This window comes from Protopterus annectens, chromosome 12.part0 (genome assembly GCF_019279795.1).
Source record: "Protopterus annectens isolate FY-2018-M chromosome 12.part0, PAN1.0, whole genome shotgun sequence".
NCBI lineage: Eukaryota > Metazoa > Chordata > Ceratodontiformes > Protopteridae > Protopterus > Protopterus annectens.
Window position 1 is genome coordinate 214,871,627 of NC_056746.1, and position 13,957 is coordinate 214,885,583.

Here is a 13,957-nt window from a genome sequence, read left to right on the forward strand (position 1 = left end):
CCAGCTCGATCCCTGTAGTGGAGAGGGAGAGAGAGAAAAAAATAAATAACACTAAAAAATAATACTACAAACAGAAAATAAAAATAAAAAAACAAGCAAAGAATATATCCAAGTGGTACACAGAAGAGAGCACAATAATAAAACAGGTATGTGAAACATGTATGCATGTAATTGAATGTAGTACTTGGTCTGTAATAATGGGATAGATGATGTTGAAAGATTTATATGTGCCATCAAGACTTGTTGCTGTAATGATGTCCTGTTCAACAACTGTATGGACATAGCATCTGGCCCTGTTGGCAGTGGGCCATAACCTGTTAACTGTGCAGATCTGCACAGAATGACAAGATGTAAGCCATCATAGTGTTCGTTCTCTTCCTCCAAACATGTATATTAGTCTGGAAAATAGCTAAAGGTGGAAGTAATGAAGTCATGATAGACACATGAGTTTCTGAACCCACCACCTTCAGAACAGTCATGGTAATGTGAAATGTATAATGCACAAACTTCATAGGTTTGTAATAGGCTTATCTATAATCTGTCCCTATATATCCCCCCTAATGTGAGGCTGTGTCCACATGTGATGCTCTGTTTTGTAGCAAGGCAGAACAGTGTAGCTGTGGAGAAAGGAGGTTCAGACTGTTGACCCGATGTCTGAATGCACTCTCTCTCTCTCTCTCTCTCTCTCTATATATATATATATATATATATATATATATATTGACATGTATGTCCGCATATATACAGATACACACACACACACACACACACACACACACACACACACACACACACACACATGCATATATATATATCTATATATATATATATATATATATATATATATATATATATATAGACGTGTATGTCTACATATATGCAAACACACACACACACACACACACACACACACACACACACACACACACACACACATATATATATATATATATATATATATATATATATATATATATATATAAATACATTTTCCCTACTATTGAATGACTGTGCTACATGATATGCTTGAGAAAACATCACACATATCTGCAGCTCAGATGGCTTACTGGTATGGCGTGCAGGGTCCTGAGTTACACACTTGCAAGGGCTGATAATTTATTTCCTGGCCAGAACAAGGGCTGTTTGATACAGAGTGATTAATGCACCTGTAAGCAGTTGTAATTGGGTCCAAAATAGACAGTTATGTATGGTGTTAAATTCATGTTGGGAACAGATCACCCTTTCTTTGTTAAGGTGAGAGTGGGATGTTTGGGAAGGATACTAGGTATATTTGGGGAGATAGATTGGGTCGGATGACAGACAAGACAGACAAGACAGCATACAGGGGTGGTATATGACACATGTGGTGGATAAACACCTTGGACAGGAGGGGTGTTTGGAAATTGGAACTCCATGAGCCCCCAAATGGAAACAGTGGGACTGAAGTCCCCACCCATGGGCAGTCATCACTGCACCTTCATTGCCCTGACGGTGGCTGTGCTGGGGGCTGAGCAGGAGGAGCAGGCTGAACCTCTAATTGTGCCATGAGGGCCTCAAGGTGGTGTAGCAGATCCCCCAATTCTCTGCAGAGCTCCTTATGCACCAGACCCTGGACATGACTTCAGGTTACAGGATTCTGTCTGTGCACACTCCCAGGAGGGGGGCAAGCACCATCCCCTGAGGTGGTTCCACCTGATGTTAGTGCAGAACGAGTAGATTAGGAGGTCCCAGGTTGGGTCCCAGATGTGTTGTGGCCTGGTGCCACAGCCAGATGAGGTGGGAGAGGTGGTTCTCCTGGGAACAGCCTTCCCAAACATGCTATTGTGTTGCAGTTTTAAAACATATGTGGGTAGTAATAGTCAACACAATCCAGGATTAGTTATAACAGGATGCATAGATATTCCCATTAACCCAAAACACCAGATTTGGAACAGTTGCATAGCAAACAGAATGCATGCATATATGGAACCACAGTGGCCATTACAATATCATGCAGGTTACATTGTTAGCACCAGGCCACCAATGATAGGGTTTCAACATGGAACATGTCTAGAAACACATCTCAATATTTGTTACATGATAGGATATATGTCCTAACATAGGTTTGGTGTAAACATACCCATTGATTTATGTGTTCACATTATTGTAGCAGATATGGTGGGGGGAGAAAAATGTCAATTAACAACTATTATATCCTTGCAGTATGAGGTCCTCATACGTTTTTTCCTGTTTATGTCTTCCAGGTACCATGTCAAGAGAGCATATCCCTGCTTATATTCCACAGGAGAATAAAATACTAATCACCTACATCGTCCATCACCACAAAACCCTCTTTGGGCGTATGGCCCATGATCTGCAGGAGAGGACTGCCCTGTGGAACGAGCTCATGCACAGGGTAAATGATGTCAGCCTGCATAACTGCAGTTATGAGTATGTGCAACATTGGTACACTGACCTCATCCACCACGCCTGTCAGCATGCTGCTGCAGTTAGGAGGGACCAGCTAGCCACAGGTGGGGGTCAGGCCACCCTGCCCCCACAGACACATGCTGAGGAGCTCCTCACCAGCCTTGGGGCACCTGCCCACCAGCCAAGTCAGGAGCCTGATGATAGCATTGTGGAGGGGGGTGGTACCCACACAATGGATGAGGAGCATGCAGATAAGGCCCTAGGGCACATTAGTATACCACTGTTGCTCATCCATCTTTATCTGTAAAGTATCTTCATGCATATGTCAGATAACATAGTCTGTTGCTGAAGTGTAGTAATGGACAGATGTGCATAATCTGTAGTATTGTGGGTTTGTACTTTTGATGTACTGAAATACTGCTCCCACCCTGTACCAATGCCACAGGTGTGGCTACTGACATCACATCTCTCACACAACTATGTAGGTCCCTCTAATATACCTCTGGAGCAGCGGTTTGTAGCTGGTGAGTATAGAGTTTTTTCTTCAGGTTTGCCAATACACCAGCCATGTTATGACCATGGTATTTGCCATGTAGACATTTAACACACCTACCCATAATGCATGCTGTACATGTTCACTTATTGTTGCTGTTAACTGCACTGCATCATACCGGTCACCATGGTGGCATATCTGAAGGGTATGTAAGAGTACTGTAGCATAACTAACAATCTGTCAGTACAAGATGTGTGGACAGAGATGAAGATAATGGTGGGACAAATGGCCTACAGTAGTGGCATATCTGAAACATTACCCTTATACAGTAGTTACAACAGTGTATATACCACTATTACAATGGCAATTGTTACAGATCTACACAATGGCATATCACAATACCACATTCCACAACTTTTACAACCTGTAATGTGATTTTAACATGAGAAATGAATGTGTAATATGGAATCCTATGTTAGGACAACAAATATGGGGAATACATACCTTAACAAACACTGGAAGCATATGTGTGCACACACTCCAGATAACATATTGTGGAAGCAGCTTTTCAGGTACTAACAGCATTCACTCTTCTTGAGTACGCACCTTCCGTCAGATACAAGTCCTTAATGTCACACCAAGTAATGGTCTGCTGTCCAAGAAGTATGTCCATGGCATTTGCCCACTCACCTGCAACAGAGACAGCCGTGGCTTGCACACATCTTATAAACCATGGAATGGATCCCATATCCAAAAGGTAGCACTCAGGAGTGGGAGACATAGCCTTACCTCACCATTGCATATACCATGGTAAACAATGCAGACAAGCATGTATGTGACGATGACGTATGAGACAACATTAATGTATAAAATAAACAGATGTACATCCAATACAGACGACAGCACATGTTGCAAGCTGGTGCCCAGAAACATGCAGCAAAACTGAGGGACTTGCAGGAATGTCTAGCAAGTACTGCCTGTGCAGTACCTGTGTCAACAATTTCCTGGACTCTGCATAAGTGTGGTCTATGGGTTAGGGTAATCAGATGGAAGAGTTGTTACACAGGAGACACCATCCAGGGCTCTCTACATGTAGCATACGCATAACATCAAGTCTCCCAAAGGCATGTGTTGCTAGGTGTAATGGTGCACCAAGACCAAGGCTGAGACCTACAGACAGTATTAATAAAGATACATGTGCTGCTCAAATAACACCTCACTCCACCTCAGGCCCACCATCCTCATCTGCACCTTGCTGGTGCCAGTGTACACCTTTAGGTTTGCTGTTTATTAGCAGGAACTAGGCTGGTAGACATGGTGTTCTAAATTTTGGACACTGCAAAATGGCACTCATGTGTGGCCCATAGTTGTCAAGCATCTGGAAAAAGGCTGAGGATGGGGAGGGATGTCATCCTGAAACACAACAGTGAACTGAAGCATACATCTAAAGCCCACTAAGAATGGCTGTATCTGAACGCAGTCAAGGTCATGCATTGTGCAAGACATAACCCTGACTCCACATCAATAGTGCAGGCACTGTGTGACCTCCAAGGGCTGTGCACATGAGCTGACATTGCAATCTGGCAGAGTTGGGGGACATTTGTAGGACAGAGTGACCAAATAATAGCAAGTGAAGATGGGCCATGCTAGTATACACCTTCCAGGAACAGTGACTGCTGTGGTTCACTTAGGTGCTGCAACAAACCATTGTGTTAAGGGTGTGCACACATATGCATCCCACATATTGTATGCATCTCAGTCAGCATCTGCACAACTAACACATTTGTTTGATAGTGCATTTGATTGCACAGGTCATATGTCACATATCAGGTGTGTGTAATGTTAACGTATGCAGTATTGTGGCCCCGTAACATATCAAGGAAGAGGGTGGCATGTCAATAAGAGTGTGTACACTCCTCATAGCCACAGTAAGCTTTGAAGGCTGTCAGTGTAATTGAATTTTATTGGTCATATGTGCACTGCTGATGATGAGATCTGCAAATCAGATGTTAGGCATTCACTATTGACATTTGTCCTCATATCATCCCATGTATGTGTCAGAGAAACACATACGGGCTGTGAGCAACAGAGCAAACATAACTACCACACATATACACATTCAGCAATGATGTGTACACTTGTGAAGTATGGTGGGCAGTACATGCCAGGGTGCTGAACAAGTGCACAGCAATACTGTGTACATGGGTGCAGTGTGTTCCAAGGGAAGGGCCATCACCTACTAACACTACTCATGCATCACAGAGATATATAATGTTGGTAACAGGGATTGAGTATAGCTGCAGTGCATGCTGTTGAATGCCATATGTCATGCATGTTGACAGGTAATGACAGGTCTGTGTAATATCTTTGTGCCACCTCACCTGTAAGTGTGTGTGTGTGTGTGTGTGTGTGTGTGTGTGTGTGTGTGTGTGTGTGTGCATGTGTGCGTGTGTGCGTGTGTGTGTGTGTGTGTGTGTGTGTGTGTGTGTGTGTGTGTGTGTGTGTGTGCATGTAGAGGTAAGCAATGACGTATAGGTCTTAAAGTACATTTTTTGTTTTCCGCTCACAGGTGGCGAGGTGGGTCAGGGTCCATCCTGCAAGCAAACTGATGTTAGTGTCCCTACAGACTCTGACAAAGATGATAGGTATGGTGAGGCACAGGCGGGATTGTCAGGGGCTGAAGCTGTGCCATCGGTTGACAACCCACTGTTATCCACACCATCCCCACACACAGTCACATTGCTTATACATACCCCATCCCCAGTGGCCATAGATGAGAGACAGTTGACGGGTGGTGGCATGTGACAAGACAGTGTGGTGACTATGGCAAGTGTGTCTGTACACAGCAGCCATAGCCAGATGACCGGTGAGGTATCACATAGGCAAATGTACACGGGTGCTCATAGGAGGGCTGCTGGCCATCATGCCCCTGGCAGAAGTGCCACAGCAAGTGTAACCAGACACATGTTTTGGGCCATCATGTAGGCACAGGCATGTATGGAACGTTATACCAGACAGAGTCTGAGGCGCCAGAGGGTTACTCATTCTGCTGTTATTGACAAGATTGCCCACTGTTATTTTACAGAGGTCCTGGATAAACAGTTGAGTAAGATGGTGGGAATCCTCAACCATGCAATATCTGTGTTAAAGCATATGGTGGGAGTAGGGTGACAGCCACGTGGATGTAGGTCAGCAACACCAACAGGTGGAGGTCTATGTGGACATGCAACAAGTCACAGCCACTCCCGTAGTGGCAGTACCAGCACCAGCACTGCAGGAGGGGTGCTGTCCATGCCACAATGCAGCAGGCCACATGCACATGGCCCTGGCCAGTCCCAACAGGGACCCGGATCCAGCGGACATTTGTCATCTTCAGGGGAGAGTACCATATCTGGCCTTGTACATGGTAGTGCCTGTGGAACCCCTGGCAGGCACAGTTCTCGTGTCTGTGGCCAGAGACGGTGAACTGCACACCCTGCCATTATGGCCTGCAGCTGTCCAAAAACATCTGTATATTGCAGCCACATGGCAGAACTGTGTGCATACACACACACACACACACACACACACACACACACACACACACACACACACACACACACACACACACACACACACATATCACCAACACCTCTACACCTACACACACCACATCTGCACAGCCCAATTAATAACGAAACCCCTTAACACACACACATGATGTCAACCAAATGGCTCAGCCTAGGTTTCTGACAAACCCACAACACACCCTGTGCATATGATGATACCTGTGTCACATCCCTGTCATCCATACCATCGATTCAGGGACAGACTAATATTGTTCTGATGCACAGGGTGAATGTACTAAGGTGTAGCAATGTAATGATGTGTAACATGTTTTCAGAAGGAAAGTTTAATGTTTACATGTAAGGATGTGTAGCTGTTCAGCCATGATGCATTTTAGCTGTTATTAACACTGACTAATTGTAGTCTCCATAATGTATTCAGTTTGTGTTGTAGGTGTCTATGTGTCAGCAGGATGTTGGTCTGCTGTTGTTTCCTACAAAGGGTATGGCACTGTGGTGACACATTGACTGTGTCATATCCTGGGTACAGCTGAACACAAGTAACAGATCTGTATAACAGTTACTGCATGTGCCACATGGCTGATAAGTCTGAGGGGTGTATACAGATGAGTGCATGGTGGTTGATGTCAGCAGCCCTTCTACAGTGGACAGTGGTAAGTGCACTGGGTGGCACACACCATATGTTTGTGTATAACACACACACACACACACACACACACACACACACACACACACACACACACACACACACACACACACACACACACACACAGAGGCTTTGGTGTTGATGCAATACACAGAGAATACTACACACATGGATGTACTTAAGTCTGCAGTTTGCAGTGAACCCATTTTAGCCTATGTAATTTCGGCAACACAAAATATGCAAAACATCATATCAGTAAATAATCATTCTGCTAGTTTCATGTCATTGACGATGGTACTGGCAGGGTATATGTCCCCTTCCACAATGTAGTGCAATCCTGGAGTTGGTAAACATAGGTGTGCTGGTGTGGATGGCACAGCCCTCCGCTTTGGAGTGTGTACAGTGGTGTAGAGCCACACATAGTGTGATTGACAACTACTTAACCTGTTAACATAAACTGTACAGTATTACAGCAGACTAAACGGGGGCTGCACACAACAATAACCCCAATGAGGGTGGCTGTGTCCACAACATCGACAACCAACTATATATATCAACTCCAGTATTGCTGTACAGCTATACAGTGGGGAGGAGGGCATTTACACATCTACTACTAGTTTTGATGGAATGAATTTCCACAAGATGATTCATTTGTAATGTTAACATTTGCCAGTCAGTTCTCAGACAGATGACCTCTGGGACATGTATTTTCTGCAAACTGAAGTAGATCCCTTCACATACACACACACTTACTTGGCAACACTGAGAGTAGAACCCCTACCTAGGTACTTATTGCTACTAATGTGTTTGGCCTTAATTGCACACACCACACAGCTTTTAGGATGAAGTATGTCCTGAGGTTCTTGTTAAGTGATGAACATCACCAGGCCTTGTAGAGTATGGTAGTGGAGGATGTACTGGGTGTTAATGAACAATACATAGTATGACATACTTTCATATACACATTGACAAATACATAACAGTCATAGACACATCTGAGAGACCTGGGTTTATCAGTGTTAACTACCTTGTCAGTGAGTCTATTCTGTTACAGATAATTTGCACACAGCACATACAGCATTGAGCTGGATAGTGTCACCAGTTACCAGTATGGTTAATGGTGACAGTGGTCCTCATACAGTGGATCTTGGGACATGTACTGGGGGTGCCATGGTGTAAAGGCAGTACACCCAGCACCCACACCCCACATTGGATATTTCACTCACTGAAACCCATGATAATACTCTCACATACCCACAATCACACATTGACCAGGACTGCAATACAACTCCTTGTCTATCTCAACAGTGCTACTACAGGGATATGTATTTATTGCACATGCCACAGGGGTAGTAGGGTGATGGTTTATCATGGCTCTCCTAATGTCAGCAACATCACTATCCCTTATACTGTATGGCCAGGTGTACTGTGTTTGGAGAATGTGGCCTCAGAATGCTGTAGCCTACAAATATACACACTTCCACACATACGCACACTTGCCAGGACTCAGAGGGTAACCCATGCCTATCTACCCATTTGTATAACAATGTTGTGCTGGTACTGCAAGCACCAGGTAGCCCATGGGTGAAGAGTGTAACAAGGTACATTTAATGTCCATTACAGCAGCAGCCAATTCTAACTATGGCAATGGGGGGTGTAGTGTGTGAGAATGCCCTCAGGGTATTATCAGCTACAAGTTTACAAACACCCAAACACTGTTATTCTCAGCAATGCACACTGACACATTTGTCAGTACTGGGGTCCATAAGTACAGGTGTTGCTAGGTGTGTACCATGATATTGTCCATGGAGAAATGAGAAGAGAAGGGGATGTGGGTACAGTGGTATCATGCCACCTGATATTTGTCAGCAGGCCATCTATCAATTGATGCCATATGAGTGATCCCTAGGGTGACAGTTAAATGCAACATCCAGTCATCTGGTTGTCTCTTGCAGAGGGCCAGTGAGGTGCTCCAATTGACATGCATGCAACATATATTACATAACGTTGCTAGTGTCTGGGTTGGAGACCTGTACCCAAGCTTGTTTTGTTAACTGTGGTAGTCTAGGTGAGGTATCCATGGCATGTGGTGCATACAGGGTGGGGTTTCCCTGCCATGGTATTCATAACACAGCCAGGCAAACTTGTCTGTGTCAGTGAAGCATAAATTGCCTGTAAGCAGCCAAAATGGATACCTGACATCTGCACATCTGTACAGAGGACAGACAGAAATCAGCTAACCAATCAGTTATGCATTAGGATTAATGTTTTGACAGATAGATGTCTGACACTGATAGATATGCCATTACTACATGACAGCAGCCCTCAATTACATGTCTTATACACATAGTAGTCTACAGTTAATATCCACATATCAGATCAATATCCAGTAGCAAATACTTAATAACACACAGCTCACACACCAAGAACATGATAGTCAGTAGTCAGTGTCCAGCTTTGCATGCAGGAGTGTATAGTTCCAGTACCGCAATCTGCAATTTACTCTTACTTGGGAAAGCACTAACAGTAGTAACGTAATGATACAATACATGCAAGTGTGACTGTATATAACCTGGGATACTACCCATGTATGAAACACATACAAATGGAAAAGATTGTTGCATTAGCCATATATACTCAGGTGTCCCATGCAGTATACTCACACCCCTTGCTACTGTAATGACAGTACATAGAAGCATGTTATGAACATGGAATTAAATACACTTATTAAAGATGACATTACCCTGCTATTTCATCAGACTGGAATTTGATCACTGGTTACAAGGGCTGAGCCATGCGTAGCAGGTGAAAGCATTACTTAAATATAAATGTTAAGCAGATTTGCACACTGGTAAGCAAAGCCTACACAGTGTAAGTGCCTTTTAATTTAACTGTATGCTACCAGCACTTACCATCATGCAAACTTCTACAAACCTGCTTAAAGCTGCTCAAAACTGCCTTAACCACTCTGTATCCAACAGTCCTTGTTCTGTCTAGCAACAGAAAAACAGCCTTTAGAAGGCTTGAACCCAGGACCCTGTACACTATAATCATAGCAGTTAACCACTAAGCCACCACAACAGTACTTGTTAGTGAAATTAGTGTTGAATCAGTATGTTGTTATATCTAAGTATACACATATCAGATAAATATAGTCGGATACATCTGGGAAGGTATATACAACACTGATGTTTACACATAACAAAGATATGGATATATATATATATATATATATATATATATATATATATTTATACATATCTGTATATTGATTTATATTATATTTATATATATATATATATATGTGTGTGTGTATGTGTAAATATATATAAATATATATATATATATATATATTTAGATATATACATATATATGTATATGTATGTATATTTGTATAAGTGTATATATATATATATATATATATATATATATATATATATATATATATATATATATATATATATATATATATATATCAAACGTATGCTCATGACGTAGTGGAGTCATACCTCAGCATCAATAGTCACAACCTCTTAGTGCAAGGAGATGTCATGTAAGTATTGCAGGTATAAATGTAGAATGTTGCTATAGTAACATGGGTTGTGTTAACAGACATGTTGTGTGGAACGTCACTTCTGATACTGACATGTACACCAACAGTTACTGACAGACATCATAAGATCATCATAGTGAAGTACCACACAAATCACAGTAATGATCCTGTGGAATACAGCAGAAATATGACCAATAAACATGGACACAATCTGGTCAGTGCAGAGGTATACACAGAACTCCTTAGTGCAAGATGTTTGGACCAAGCCTGACAAAGTGGGTGTTTACAGCCATGTAAATGGGGATATCACAAAAATACTGGAATAGGTAAGCTCACACACTTGATGCATTTACACACTCCTGTCTGTCCTAACACATATTAACCAGAGGAGCAAAGGTCCCAAGCCCACATACTTCACACTAGTTAGTGAAATACATCTTTACAGCATCCCACTGTTTTATCAGAAACACACAATAGTTGCGGTGGCCATGCAACAGTACATCTGACAAATATCTGGATATAACATCACACTAGGTAAATACACTGAGCTGCTAGGCATATCACAACGCACTGTGCAAACTACAGGCAGACTGCCACAACACTGACCCAAGTTTCCTATGGGGGAATACACATGTACTTGCAAATATAGCAGTCACTACAGGCATGTAACAGCATGGAGTAACAGGCACCAGTGTGAAAGTGCATACCCACAACCAATCTGAACACTGTCACAGTCACATTATGGTAAGCCTAAGTAATATAACAGTATATGGACTGTGTGAACAAAGCCACCCTCATATGAGACACTCACACAGTAACCCTACATATACTGGGCCAATACACAGTGTAGTCTGATGCCTAACTGTGGTATGGGACATGTGTCAGTCTGGCCCTACAAACATGTATGCTGATAGAGTACCATAAACTGGAGCAGCATGCAACATCAGGTAGAACAGGACCAGAAACAATGACGTCTACCGCAGCCTGTACACAGGCTAAGTAACATATTCACAATACGCACTCTGTTAGCAATCACCATAAGTACACAGACCTCACTACTGTACACACTACAACAGAATGTCCAGGTTTTGTCCACAAATATAAGGCCTACTATACATAACATGTCTAGCAGTCTGCTGTCTTACTGGCTTATCAGGTATGATGTCAATAATTATGCACTGTATATATGCACCTCTTACTGCATGACATATGGACACAGGGTGACAGACTTGGGGGACGGAGGCACAGACAATGGGTGAATATTGACATATTGCTGTGATAAACTGAGAGATTTCCTGGTGTAACAGGGTTTGTTGTGACATATCTCTTCTGATGGATATGAAGTCAGTAACTCACATGGATGTCACCATGCACTGAATGCAATCATCATAATATGCTACTGCATATCTAAAGATAGGAAATGTGTCAGTAACACAACACATTTAAGACTCCAAACTCTGGACAGTCTGCAGATAGCCCTACTGGTGAGAGTTTCCTCACCCACATAACACTGTCTTGCCAGACTTTAAATCATGTAGAACAGCCATATCTACACCAACCATGGGAAACCAACATTACTTCAAATGTAGAAAAGCAATACTTACATTCTGTCCTCATGTCTGGAACATCCTCCTGTTTGTTGGCCTGTCTCCACAGTGTATGTTGTAAGATGTATTTCCAACTACCCTCTGTGATGCTGTTTGTCAAACACCCACATGATGTCCTGCTCACAGTGAAGGAAAAGGGCCAACACCCACATGAAGTGCTGAGTTATAGGAGTGTGTGTCCATGCAATTGGCTATAAGAATGATACCACAGCTATTCCACATGCACTTAGCAAGTGTGGGACTGAAATTTGTGCACAGGCCATCAGCTGATCATGAGCATTCCTTACAAAACACCAGCTGCTGCCTATGCAAAACAGATGTACTTTTCCACATCCACCAGAGAGAGAGAAAGACAGACATACAGAGAGAGACAGAGACAAACTAAGAAAGGAAGGGTGTAAGAGAGTAAGAACCAAGCGTGTTTGTGTATGATCTGTGGGTGGAGAGTGGTATCTTAGTATTACAACAGTTGCCTATATTGTTTACTAACCCATACTGTCACATAGTAGTTGCACATGGCTGTACACATTTATGGCTGAGGATTGTCTACAACAACTTCTACAGTGTTTGAAAACTGTTGGCCTTGTAATGTGGATAATGGGACATATAGATCCTCAATATAATGATGTAGCAAAACCCACACTGCAATGGATTCTGTCAGTACACAATCACCCCAACATCCACACAGAATACTGATGACACACACACACACACACACAAACACACACTTATGAGTACTGAATTTAAAACCCCTACCTGACTATGTATTGCTATTATAGTATTATGCAGTTATTGCACGTGCCACAGAACTTACATGTTGGAGAACTGTCCAAAGATATCTTTGATGGTGAGTGACATCAGCAACAGTGCTAAAGGAGGGATAAGGGAAGTGTAGTATGTGTGAATGTCTAGAAAAGCAAGTGTTAACGAAGACACATACACACTCTCTCAGGGAAACACAGATATTATCACAGTTGGCAGAATCAGGATTAGAACTCCTGCCTAACTAGTTTGCTATACTACAGTATTATACAGTCATCACAAGTGCCACAAAGCTTATATAGCTGATACATGGCCAAAGGATTATTTCAAGGTGAATGACATCAGCAGGTGTGCTAAAGTAGGGCAATGGGAGGTCTAGTGAGTGTGAATGGCTTCAAACTCATTAATCTACACACACACACACACACACACACACACACACACACACACACACACACACACACACACACACACACTTGCCAGTACTGAGATGCATAGATTCATTGCTTCACAGGTATGTAGTAGGTGAATGGGCCTGAAGACTGTACAAGGCTAGGCAAAGGGAATACCTTGGCATCAGGCCACATGACAATGGTCTCCAGTGTGGCTCAGTGGTGTAGTCCCTGGAGTGGTTCCCACAGGTGGGTATTGTATTCACCATCCACTCATCTGGGTTACTGTTGTGAGTGGCCAGTAATGTGCACTGCTTCCCATGTATGTGATCTATATTCCATAACATGGACAGTGTCTGGGTTGTGCATATGTCCCACATGCATGTTCTTAAACATGTGGAAGTGTAATTGATGTCTCTGGAGCATGTTGTATGTACAGATTGTTATCTTCTGATGTAGCATTCCTGACATCATTTGGGGAGACCTGGCTATGTAACTGAGGTCGTGCTTGCACCTACATTGACAGCAT